This window comes from Myxine glutinosa, chromosome 7 (assembly GCF_964187855.1).
Source record: "Myxine glutinosa chromosome 7, kmMyxGlut1.1, whole genome shotgun sequence".
Taxonomy (NCBI): Eukaryota; Metazoa; Chordata; class Myxini; order Myxiniformes; family Myxinidae; genus Myxine; species Myxine glutinosa.
In genome coordinates this window covers 4,769,082-4,778,482 of record NC_136267.1, presented here as the reverse complement: position 1 = coordinate 4,778,482, position 9,401 = coordinate 4,769,082, and the positions used below count along the sequence as shown (strand labels likewise).

General features: G+C 47.4%; 1 protein-coding gene across 1 annotated transcript in view; it reads left to right on the top strand.

Moving 5' to 3' along the window:
• The window catches only part of LOC137430498 (receptor activity-modifying protein 1-like), a 122,155-nt gene that overhangs the window by 43,675 nt on the left and 69,079 nt on the right, over window positions 1-9,401 (top strand). The gene's annotated exons all lie outside the window — the stretch shown is intronic.

Here is a 9,401-nt window from a genome sequence, read left to right as displayed (position 1 = left end):
CTACTGGCACTTTGGAGAGAGAGAGAGATTGGGGGTAATTGAAGGGGCCTAGGTTATTTGATTAATGCAACGCAGATTCAACTATTGGGAACAGATCCTTAACTAGAACACATACTAATGAGATAACTAAAGAAGAAGCCTATGGTGTCCTACGTGTTGCAATATGACCTAACTAGGGTACGACCTTTGACCTTTACACAAAAAATGGGAATATTTACAGGAGATTATTTATAAGGGAATATTGCAGATATTTACAAAGTGGAGGGTTCTAAAAACCGCAACACAGCACCCTCATTTCCTCCAGGGCCGTCCCAACCCGACAGAACTTTAACTTAGTGTGACACTCAAGTGTGGTAACCCTCTACTATTAACTTCACCCTGAGTGCGACATTTTAAAGCAACTAAGTATGTCCCGCCTGCTGCATTGCATTCTATCTAGCAGATTCACGCCCACAGAATAACCGAATCACGGAATTAATTCTCAAACTACACATTGACGGTGGGGAGCATTATTTACAAGAACACTACTTGGTATTTACACGCGAACCCACGACCTGTCTTTTGGGAAACAAAAAGAAGATCTTTTGAGAAGAGGAAAGGCATACACTGCACTGCACCGATACCACCAGCACCAATAAGCACCAATATGCAAAAAAGCACCAAAGCACCAACATGCACTAAAAGCACCATCCGGTGCACAGTCATACATTTCAAATAATAATCAGCAGATGACGTGCGACGTCTTCTCTGCTGGGCTGATGTTCTTGGCTGCTGGGCCGATGTTCCTGGACGACTTCTTGCTTGAGGCCTATTTAATACTAAAAATAAGGCACAAAACGCGTCCATTTCTTTTTAATTATGGCCAGCAGGGGCCAACTAAGGGTGGTCCACCTGCATGGCTTAGGTGCCACCTTTACCTTGGTCCGCAAGCAAGATCTCCCTGGCCACAATGGCCGGTCCCCAGCAGAGGTGCCAGGCCCCAAAAGGTGGGGTCCATGAATGTGGTGCTCGGCCAAAAAACCTGTGGTCCATATGGTGGTGCTCGGCCACAACAACGTGCGGTCCATAAGTGTGGTACTGGTCCAGGCAGGCAGCAGCGAGGGTGCGTGCACACAACTGCGGGCACCTGCGCACTACCCCCGGGCCCAAAAGAAACAAATCCGAGGAAGGGTATGACAACTGAAGACGGGATGGGATAAATCTGTGCATGAGAGAGATAGAGAGAGAGAGGTAGGGAGAGATAGAGAGAGATAGAGAGAGATAGAGAGAGAGGTAGGGAGAGATAGAGAGAGATAGAGAGAGATAGAGAGAGATAGAGAGAGATAGAGAGAGATAGGGAGAGCAATTTACTTTGGAAGAATTCCCAGGATGAGTTGATGTCAGAGGCGGTAGAGATGGGAGACCAGTCCAGATGATTGATGGCTGCTTGAAGACCGTGCCAGTTGGCCTGAGTGAAATGCCAGACTCGTCGACGCTGAGGAGGCTCTCTGAGAATGGCCAGAGAGATGTCCACTTTAACAAGCACATGATCAGAAGAACCGATTGGAGCAGAAGAAGAGCAGCAGACATTTGCAGGGAAGTTTGTCATAACCAAGTCTAGAAAAGCAAATGCTCCGTTGACTGAGATCTGGGTCGGGAAATTGACAGATTGTGTAAAGGCGTTCTATTTGTATTATGAGAGGCGTTCTTGTTCCCTCTGCCACCTTCGGTGGACAGAGGTGATGTCATCCCAGTCTGTGTTTATGTTTGAATGTCTGCCTGTCTTTCTGCCTGCCTGCTTGTCTGTATGTATGTATGTCTGTCTGTGTGCCTGCCTATCTGTCTGTGTGCCTGTATGTCTGTCTGCCTGTATGTCTGTCTGCATGTATGTCTGTCTGCCTGTATGTCTGCCTGCCTGTATGTCTGTCTGCCTGTAGGTCTGTCTGCCTGTATGTCTGTCTGCCTGTATGTCTGCCTGTATGTCTGTCTGTCTATGTCTGTCTGCCTGTATGTCTGTCTGCCTGTATGTCTGTCTGCCTGCATGTCTGTCTGCCTGTATATCTGTCTGCCTGTAAGTCTATCTGCCTGTAAGTCTGTCTGCCTGTATGTCTGCCTGTCTGTCTGTCTGCCTGTATGTCTGTCTGTCTATTTGTCTGTTTACAAGTATGATATACCAAAACGCTGTGGACGGATTCGAAGGAAACTTGGTGGACAGGTTGTGTGTGTGACAAGGACGAATGGATTCGATTTTGGTGAAGATTCAGATCCAGATCTGGATACGAGAATTTATGAAGTGATTCTTCACCTTTGAGAAATGTAGCCAAAAACTACATATAGCACGATATTTCAAAACATTGTGGATGGATTATGACAATTCTAGGTGGATGTTGTTGGGTAGGTGACAAGAACAAGCCCATTTGATTTTGGTTCAGGTCCGAATCCAGATCCGACCTATCAATGGGATGCAAAACGTGAACTTTTCACCTGGCAGAGGTATGCTCTGTACCTCGTGCTCGTTCTCGTTGTTATTATTATCATAAATATCAGACTCGGCAATTATTCTTTCGCGCGTTTGTAATTATGTACAATGCAATAACTCTTAATAAACACCTGCGGCTTTGCAGGGAAACGAAATTTATATCTTATTTGAAAACCACACGAAACTATAACGTCATCAATTTATTTAATGATGAGAAATACTTGGAGTACATGATGTCACAGATTGTCGACTCACTTATTGATCATGAACAATGTGATCAGTGTAATTAAATAAATCACAGTCTGTTCCACAACGACCGTTTCTTTTCAACAACAACATCTTATCATCTTATAACAATTTCAACACCATCTATTCTTACATCAATAAACCACGCTCGGAGGGCCGAGGTGGTGGAATTGCCGTTATTCACCGACAAGACATCAAGACCAACCTCATCTCCATCTCATCTGCTCCATCATTTGAACACCTGGCTTTTAAACTCTCTGGTCACACACAGTCAGTCATGGCTGTTGTCTACCGCCCTCCCAAACCACACCCATCATTCCTGTCTGACTTCTCCTACTTTCTGACCCAGCTATGTTCCCTCTCCCCCTCAATCCTCCTCCTTGGTGATTTCAATATCCACATGGACTACACTGACTCCACGCTAACCACTGACTTCACTGATTTACTCACCTGCTATAACCTCACTCAACATGTCAACTTTCCTACCCATATCCGTGGTCACATTTTGGACCTTGTCTGCTCTACTGGACTAATTTTGCACCATCTCTCTGGCTCCGACCTCACTCTCTCTGATCACCTAGCCATCACTCTGACCATCAACATCCCCACCCCAACACCAAGGCATTATCGCACTATCAACTTCCGTAAGCTAAACGCTCTTTCACCTACCTCATTCTCATCGACCCTCTCTGAAAAAATGTCCACTTCTCCCTTCGTTGACCTCCACACCCCTTCTGACCTCACTGACTACTACAACCACACTCTCTCCTCCTGCCTTGACCAACTTGCGCCTATAAAAACCAAAACAGTTTCTTTCACCCATTCTGCTCCCTGGTTTACCCCTGAACTCCGCCTGATGAAAACTCGTGCTCGCCAACTTGAAAGACTCCGCAATAAAACAGGTCTCACAGTTCACTCCCAGGCCTACAAGGACCACATACAACACTATAAAGATGCCCTCTCCCACGCCCGCTCCGCCTACTACTCTCAAATTATCCACTCTGGCTCCGGAAACCCAAAAGCACTCTTCTCTACAATAAACAAACTCCTCCGCCCCCTGGACACCACCACCCAGTCATTCACAATAGACAACTGCATCTCCTTCCTTTCATTCTTCCAACGCAAAATTGAAAACATCTACAACAGCTTGACCACCGCCGCACCCGCTCTCCCTCAAACCACCTGCCCCCCCTTATCCTGCCATCCCCTGTCTCAATTCTCCCCAGTCTCCCCTACTGACCTCTCTGAACTCCTCATCGGAATGAAAACTGCCACCTGCACTCTTGACCCCATCCCCTCCAGCTTTGTCAAGGCCTCCCTCCCTGCTCTCTCTCCACTTATCATTGCAACAATAAACTCCTCCCTGTCTACAGGCATCGTCCCACCATCCCTCAAAATTGCTGCTGTTACCCCCATTCTGAAAAAACCTGGACTAAACCCTGACACCCTAAATAACTTCAGACCCATCTCCAACCTACCCTTTCTGTCAAAAGTTTTGGAATGTGCTGTAGCCACTCAACTCAAACATCACCTCTCTGCCAATAACCTGTATGAAACATTCCAATCCGGATTCCGCTCCAACCACAGTACTGAAACTGCTCTCCTCAAAATCACCAACGACCTTCTCCTCTCCTCTGACGCTGGCAACCTCAACATTCTCATCCTCCTCGACCTCAGCGCCGCCTTTGACACCATCGATCACACCATCCTCCTCACCCGACTTGAAACCACCTTTAACATTACCGGCACTGCCCTCTCTTGGATTAAATCATACCTCTCTGACAGACGTCAGTTCATCTCCATCAATAACTGCAAATCCCCCACTGCTCCCCTCCCCCAAGGTGTCCCCCAAGGTTCAGTTATTGGCCCCCTCCTCTTCATCCTTTACCTGTCCCCCCTCGGTCACTTAATCCGCCGTCATGGTCTCCAATTCCACTGCTTCGCCGATGACATCCAGCTTTTCATCTCCACCAAGTCCATCTCCACCGCCACCCACTCTATCCTGACAAACTGCATCACTGAAATAAAATCCTGGCTGCAAATCAACTTCCTCAAACTTAACTGTGATAAATCTGAAATAATCATCATTGGCCCAAAAACGCTCACCAAGTCCACCCATAACTTTGCCCTCAACATCGACGGTTTCCCAGTATCCACCTCCCCTCACATCCGGAATCTTGGCATCATCTTTGACCAAACCCTCTCCTTCGACAAATACACTAAACAGATCACAAAGACAGCCTTCTTTCACCTGAAAAACATCGCCCGTCTCCGTCCATCCCTCTCCTCCGTGGCTGCAGAAACCCTCATCCACGCCTTCATCACTTCCCGTCTGGACTACTGCAATAGCCTCCTTTATGGTTCACCCTCAACAATCACCAATAAACTCCAATACATTCAGAACTCCGCTGCCCGTCTACTCACCCATTCCCGGACCCGTGACCACATCACCCCCGTCCTTTACAAGCTTCACTGGCTCCCCATCTCCCAGAGAATCCAGTACAAAATCCTCCTCTTGACCTACAAAGCCCTCCATAACCTGGCCCCATCCTACCTGGCTGACCTCCTCTCCAGACACACTCCCACCCACAACCTCCGCTCTGCTGGTACCAACCTCCTGACCCCCCCCATCCGGACCAAATTTAGATCCTGGGGGGACAGGGCCTTCTCCATCGCTGCTCCCACCCTCTGGAACTCGCTACCTCACACCATCAGAGACTCCTCCTCACTCACCACATTGAAAACATCACTCAAGACCCACCTGTTCAACACTGCATTCAACATTTAACCCACAGCATCTAACCCCTGACTATCTCCTCTCGTTCTCCCTCCTTTGTGCTTTGAATATTTCCCTATTGATTCTTCTTTTTTTGCAATTGTTTTTATGTTTTGCTATGCATTATGTTTTGCACTCTGTCAAAGCGTCTTTGGGCTTCCTGAAAAGCGCTATATAAAATAAATGCATTATTATTATTATTATTAACACTCTATTCATGACGTCATATTGCAGTAACTTTCAGGTGCATTGCGTGACGTTTCACTTGATATACATTTCGTTTTTTTTGTATACAAAGTCGAGGCTCGTGTAAGAGCTAATATATAAAACACATAGAAACAGAAACACACATGCGACATATAATAAAGTAAGCGGGAGACAAGAGGGGGAGAGAGAGATGAAAACACAACAGTAAAGACCAGGGAGATCTGTGGAAGGGAGAGGGCTGGGGCGTGGGGAGGGGAGGGGGCGTACACGGTATAAACAAGATGGACACTGCAGGGTCTTTCAGGAAACAAAACGGAATTTGAAAGAGATGTATTAACGGGGGTAGAAAAGATCAAGGTTTTGGATGGGTGGATGGGGGAAGATAAGAGATGGTGGTGAACAGGTTTTAAAGACCTGGAGGGAGGAGTGGGATTGAAGAGAGTGAGGGAGTTTGTTCCAGAGGCGGGAGAAAAGAGGAATGAAAGAGTGAAGGTGAGCAGAGAGCCGAGATTTCGGCAGTTTCACCATAAGAGGGTTGCTGGCAGATATTGTGATATTGTGCGACCTGTAGGAATATTTGGGGGACAGAGCACAGAGAGAGCTGGGGGAGCAAGGCCGGAGAGGAGTCGGTAGAAGACAGAAAGACCACCAACCTGCCTGCGGTGAGTGAGTGAGAGGCCCTCACAATAGGCTTCATCGCGGGAGATTCCAGTGATTCTGAAATCTTTGGTTTCAACAGCGTGAAGCCGAGCGAGGTGTGAGGCAGGAGCACCAGCCCAGAGGGGAGAGCAGTATTCCATTGAGTTGCGGAAGAAAGCCTTGTATGTGGTGAGGAGCTCAGGTGTGCCAAGGAAGGACTTCGCACGACAGAGAATGCCCAGTCGGCGACTGGCTTTGGAGGCCAGCTTAGAAAAGTGTTTTTTCCCAGGAAAGATCATGGCAGATTGTGAGACCCAAAAGATTGAGTGACAGAACTTCTTGGAGAGGATTGTTTGAGAAAGTGGATGGGAGGGTTTTCCAGTCGGTCTTTTCGGAGAGACAGAGTGAGAGTGTGAGATTTGTAAGGATTGAAAGACATGTTCCACTTGTTTGACCACTCTGTGATTTTGACCAGGTCTGCAGAGATTGAGGAGGCTGCGGACTGCCGACTTGAGGGATGAGGTATGGAGAGGCAGAGAGTGGAGTCATCAGCAAAGAGAAAGAGAGGATTTTCCAGAAAGTCAGAGAGATCATTGATGAAGACCAGAAAAAGCACAGGGCCCAGGACAGTACCTTGGGGAACTCCAGCCTGAACAGGAAGGGGAGATGAGAGAAATCCATTCAGGGCCACACGTTGACTACGACTAGAGAGGAAGTCCGCAAGCCCTGCGTGGAGATTTCCATGCATACCATAGGAGGAGAGTTTGGTGAGCAGAGCGGGGTGCCAGACCGTATCAAAGGCACTTGATATGTCAAGGGAGACATCTCTGATTTCCTGTTTGGCATTGCGGACCTCCATCCATTGTTGAGACAGCAGAAGCAGCATGTCCAGAGTAGAGTGACCTGGTCTGAATCCAAATTGATTATCAGAGATCAAGCCATTGGAGAAGAGAAAGGATTTGATATCCGAACCAATGATGGATTCCATGACTTTGCTGATTATTCGGAGCAGGCTGATTTGTCTGTCATTGCAAGGATCTGTTTTTGCACATTTTTTGTGCAAAGCGGTGATGTTGGCTGATTGCCAAGCTGAAGGAAGATGACCTTGAGCAAAAGAGAGGGTGAAGAGAACAGAGAGAGGGAGTGAAAGAGCAGCAGAGCAGGATTTTAGGACCCGTGGGCTGATGCCGTCAGGTCCAGTTGTAGAATCAGAGTCGAGGGTTCACAGAAACTTTTCCACCTTGTCAGGAGAGAAGGACACAGAGTCCAGGAGCAGCTGGGTACGACTGGGTATGGTGGGTACAGAGACGGATGGGTTTGGGACACAAGATTTTGAGGCAAACGCAGAGTTGAGGCATTCAGCTTTTTCACGTGAAGTGTCATCTGTGTAGCCGTTTGAGGTGAGGGAGGGGATGGAGGGGGAACAAACACCAGAAACAGATTTTGCCAGATGCCACCAGGATTTGGAGGAGGGAGACAGGTTTGAGAGTTCAGTCTTGAGATTAGAGAGATATTGTCGATAGATAGGAAACAGGTTCACTAAGAACACACCAGGGAAACTAATGACATCGTCTGCTTACACGTCTAGTCAGAGACGTCTTGAAGGAGGAAAGTTTCTATTAAGCAGATTAAGTCTGGTTTGTGAGAAGCAACCTCTATGGAGATATCATTCAGGTTTGAGCAAAGGCCCTGGATGTCCATACTGTTGAGGAAGATGGAGGGAGAGTATCAGATACAAGAGAGGGGAGAGAAGGGGTCGGGTAAGATGATGGAGTAGAGCGGGAGGTAGGGAGAGCTGTTGACAGTGCGTTGGAGATTGTAGAAGAGCTAGGAGAAGGGGAAAGATGAGGAGGAGGACAAATGGCTAGATGAAGCAAATTGAAGAGTTGTTTGAGGGGGACAGAGTGAAGTGGAAGGTTGGAGGCGGTGGAGGAATAAGTTGGAAGGGAGAGAAAGGGGGAGGAGGCAGCATTGTGGATGAGTTTAGAGGCAACTTTGAGGAGGAGTGAGAGAGGAGATTTGAAGGAGAGGCATGAGGGGGAAGATTTGAAGTGGAGGCATGTGGGGGGAGATTTGATGGGGAGGCGTGAGGGGGAGATTTGAAGGGGAGGCATGATGGGGGAGATTTGAAGGGGAGGCATGATGGGGGAGATTTGAAGTGGAGGTGTGAGGGGGGGAGATTTGAAGGGGAGGTGTGACGGGGGAGATTTGATGGGGAGGCGTGAGGGGGGAGATTTGAAGGGGAGGCATGAGGGGGGAGATTTGATGGGGAGGTGTGAGGGGGAAGATTTGAAGGGGAGGCATGATGGGGGAGATTTGAAGAGGAGGCATGATGGGGGAGATTTGAAGGGGAGGTGTGAGGGGGAAGATTTGAAGGGGAGGTGTGAGGGGGAGTTTTGAAGGGGAAGCGTGAGGGGGTGATTTAAAGGGGAGGGGTAAGGGGGAAGATTTGAAGTGGATGGGTGAGGGGGGAGGTTTAAAGGGGAGGAGTAGGGGGGAGGTAGTGATGGAATGAGGGTAGGAGGGGACATGGAGTAGGACACTGGTGTATTTTACAAAATGAACGATTAATTAAATACAAACATCCATTGCAAGGTGGGGTTCTTGAAAATTTTGCAAGGTGGGGTCAGATATACGTTTGAAAACGTCACATGAGAGGTGATATAAAGGTGAGTTTATAGAATGTAGAAAGGAAGAGCTGTATGTGTTGGTATGGTTGAAGGATTTATTTGAAAACACTTTTGAAGAGGAAAAAGAATTGTGAACTAGATGGTATTCCTGGAATACTTATCCTGCACAGTCAACTTGGTGCGAGCCAACTCTTGTTTTTGAACGTTTTTTTCTTTGATCCAATATGGCTCCCAGACCACGTGAGCAATGACATCATAAATTTATATTCTCTAATATAATTTTTGCATCTATCATGCACAATAAATTGCAAACTGATAAAATTAATTATTCTCCCTGCCGAATTATGACGTTATAATTCCGGCACCAATGCGGTCATCGTTAACAACATCTATTCCCCATGCAGAGTTCTTTACAATGAGATACGTTTCTATTTTTTCCATGGAG